This window comes from Lupinus angustifolius, unplaced genomic scaffold (genome assembly GCF_001865875.1).
Source record: "Lupinus angustifolius cultivar Tanjil unplaced genomic scaffold, LupAngTanjil_v1.0 Scaffold_459, whole genome shotgun sequence".
Classification (NCBI taxonomy): Eukaryota; Viridiplantae; Streptophyta; class Magnoliopsida; order Fabales; family Fabaceae; genus Lupinus; species Lupinus angustifolius.
In genome coordinates this window covers 40,657-44,723 of record NW_017727848.1, presented here as the reverse complement: position 1 = coordinate 44,723, position 4,067 = coordinate 40,657, and the positions used below count along the sequence as shown (strand labels likewise).

The following is a 4,067-nucleotide window of genomic DNA, read 5'->3' as shown; positions in this document are numbered from 1 at the left end:
AAATTATTCTCTCATTTTATTACTTTTGTAAGTATATAGCATTTTTCCTCATAGTTTTTCATTGTTAGTCTTATGTAATTATTGTTGTAGTATATGACAAGGTGTTTTGTCAATTTCAGTTCCTCAACTGGATGCTAAATAAGTTTGTTGGGAAACAAGATTGCAGAAAATTAAATACATATATATACTAGCAGCTCCTGTAAGTCTTCTTCATTATTCATGTGTATTTTTTATATATCATTACTCTTATATTTATCATTTTGTTATACCATGTTGCTGATGTTGGCAATAAGACAAAAATTTGAGCTTAAATTTTAGAATTGTTTATATCTTTTCAAAATGCTGATTGATTTTCAAACTTGTGTAGGAAATGAATAAAAAAGGTTTTCGGCTTCAATTTCAAGCTAGGTCTAGTGCTAAGCAAGAGTGACCAAAAATTTCAGCAAAAAAGACAATTGATAATCATCAAAACATGTCTATATCTACAAGCAATGTACAAAGCAAAAAACAAGATCAAAGGATGAATTCATTTCAAAAGAGACAATTCACAACTATAATAGGAAATCAAGCTAAAGGAGCTATGGGTGAACAAATTTGTAAGAAGAAAGAGATCACTAAAAAGTGTCCATCCATGTCATTTGATAATTTTCTGAATAATAATCAAGAATGTGAAGATGAGCATGAAGGTGAGGATGAGCATGAAGGAGAAGATGAGCACGAAGGTGAGGATGAGCATGAAGGAGAAGATGAGCACGAAGAAGGTGTGCAAGAAGGTGAAGATCAGGAAGGAAATGATGAGATATATGAAGTTGGTGAGGATATCAACCATCAAAATTAGCAAGTTGATGAATCAAATAATAGTATAAAGCAAGGTAACATTAGTATTTTATGTAACTTTTTGGTGTTTCCATTTTTTTTCAAATTACAATTTTATATCATTTATTTATAAATATGTCAATTAGGGGCAGCATCAAAAAGAAAGTGTGGGAAAACAAAATGCTTGGAAGCTCATGCACGATCACTAGAAGATAGAATGAAAATCATTTTCAATGAATATGGAGTGCCAATTGGACCAGATTAAAGAATTGTTGTTCAATTCAGCAATTTCTTATGAACAATGGCTAGGAGTTCAGATTTTTGTCCCCGTGTTTACACTAACTGGAAGGTTGTACCAGACAAAGATCTCATATGGGCTTATGTCAAGGTATTAGTTTAGAAGTTGTGCTTTTTAATTTGTGTTCATGCATGTGCGTTTAGATCTTTGTAATTATGCTTCTTTTCATTGTAGCAAAAATACATCATACCAGACGTAGGGAAAAAAAAAGATGTATTCGCTATTCTAAATGATGCTTGGAGGCGACACAAATGCGCCATCAAGGAAGAACATTTTAGCAAGTACAAAACCACATATGAGCGCCTGAAAAATCATCTCAAAGACATTCCAGAATCAACACTTTAAGGAATTGATACGATATTGGAGTCTTGGAAATATTTAAGTAAGATTATTAAACTTTAGTTGATGTGAAATTGCAATACATTGCACAAGTACTTGAGTGAAATTAGACTATTACAGCCAACAAACTACAAATTAACTTGAGTAACCTTATTTAAGAGTGACATTAGTATAATATCGAAGCATAGTAGTGAATTAACTACTTTTACTTGGTCTGTTTGTATGTTCCATATTATGCATTAGGACTAGGAATATACTTGTTGAAATCCTTGCAGTACATGATAGTGCTTGAGGTTGTCACAAAATAGTTGTATTTGGAATTGACACAAAATAGTTGTGTCATGCGTACCAAGGGCACCCCCATGATTTGTCTAGAAGACTAAACTTTTGTAGGATTTGAATGATTGGAATTGACTTTGGTATTATTGTATATAGGAAATGAGTGAACAAAATTCGAAAAATAAAGCTTAGCAGAAATGGAGACACCGAACGGGACCTGTGAACTTTCGTGTCATAAGGGAAAGATTGGTATGGTATTTTAATTATAAACGTAATTATTTATATTATTTGGTGTAGTTGTTGTACTTAAATATTTTATTTTTTTCAAAATGTAGTGTGCAACTAAGGCGAATAAAGAGATGCCCAACCAAGCTGAAATGTTTTGTGAAACTAGACAAAGCAAAAAAGGAGAGTCATTGGACCAAGAAACAACTAATGCAGTGGTAAGATTCTTTGCTAGTATAGTAAGTTCTAGATTTTAATAAACATGGTCAATAAAAGATTCATGTGTTGGAGTTAGCCATGAGTTAGGCACAACTCGATTGTAGAATAAAAATATAGTTTTATGCTAACTCGATTGCTTCTAAAAATGGCAGGCACAACTTAAAGATTTAATTGAAAATTCTAGTCAACAACCTGGTGAAACTTTTCAGAGTGTGTTTGGGAAAGAAAAGCCTAGAAGAGTTCGGTGTAATGGAAGAGTTACCACACCCACCCTTTTGAAAAGAACAGAAGAAATAGCAAAAATTGAGAAAATACATGTTGATGAATTGAAATTGTTAAATGATAAAGTTGAGGAAATTGATGCAAAATATAAGCAAGAAATGTCATCAATGGAACAAAACTTTTCAAATTTTGCTAAGGAATGTCATAAATCAAAACAACTCAGGAGTAGATGTGGAGGCATTAGCAACAATGTTATCAACACCGGGTACTTCTACGTGGACACATGTTCCAAATATTGATAAGGTAATTTCTTATTTATTTCTATCATCATGGTTGTAACATGGTTAAGACTAAACTCTAATTATATAATAAATATCAAAATGTAACCTTGGAAATTTGGAATTATTAGTATAGTGACTAACCTCAAGACTACTTTAGCATATTTATTTTTGGAAAACTTGATGTTCATTCATATAGAAGCTAACAATATTATAACTTCTCTATTTGCAGCAAAATCATTTGGAAGAAAATTTGTCGCGTACAGCATATATGGGAATGAATCAAGATTTCCTATTTTGGATTATAATTTTATTTTATGAAAAAGTAGTGGATATAACTATATATGATATGATTAGTAGTGGAGTGGTTTGTGTAGTAATGCTTGTCACTTTCAAGAACATAAGTCTGTATTTTGGTTCACCAAATTTAGAGTAACAAATACTCATGTTTTAAATTAATTAATGTTATGAATATCCATTAAAAAATATTTTGTCAAATTTCTTATTATTTATTGATCTTAGAGTATTATCGAAAAACAATGATTTTCTTAAAATAAAAATTCTAAATGGACAAATTTATTTAGAAAATGGTAGAGTAGTTGAGGATTGTATATATGGTGTAGCAAAGGCAACAATTATCTATTTCCAAAATGGACATAGGACTAAAGACAGTGGTTTTCTTGCCTATGTAGACAATGAGAACGATTTTCAAACTAGTGCCTTTATACAAAGTAGCAACAGTTTCAAAACCGTTGCCTATAAACACAATGACCACGGTTTTCTACTTTCCTTTTAGATTACGGTTTTTAACCGTTGCCTTTAACATTGCACATAAATTGTTGTCTATTTAAATATTAGACAATGGTTCTAAAAAGGTGTTGCCAAAAGTCAAAAAATTATGGCCTAAACAAAAGGCAACGCCTCAGACTACCACAGTTAAAAAAACTGTTGTCTTTGGCAACGAGAACGGTTTTTTGACTTTTTGCCACGGTTTTCAATTGTTGACATAGGTTAAAAATGTTGTAGTGAATATACATAAAAACAAGTATTAAAAGAGATGTATGAGAGAGTAAATAAGCTAAACATTCCAAATATGTAGTTAACTAATGAAAAATCCAAGATCTTGAAGAGTTTTGTATGAGTTGGAGTTGCAAAACCTCTTCCTCACCCACTCAATAAGCCACATGGTTTAGGAGAGAAGGAAGAAAGGGATGAGAGCTTCTCTCTCTTCTTTGGTTGAGTGTGTGTATGTGGGAAATGTGAGTACTTTTGTTCTATGATGCATGCCTTAATCCCTAAAGAGGAGACAAAAGGGTGGTTGACTTGGAATTAAATGTAAAGCAACTCCTCATGCATTCCCCTTAGCTTGTCTCACAAGTAAAAGACATGCA

At 31.9% G+C, this 4,067-nt stretch overlaps 1 pseudogene; it reads left to right on the top strand.

The window, feature by feature from the left end:
* Positions 1 to 580: 580 nt before the first annotated feature.
* Positions 581 to 2,065, top strand: LOC109341414 (annotated as a pseudogene).
* Positions 2,066 to 4,067: the final 2,002 nt, after the last annotated feature.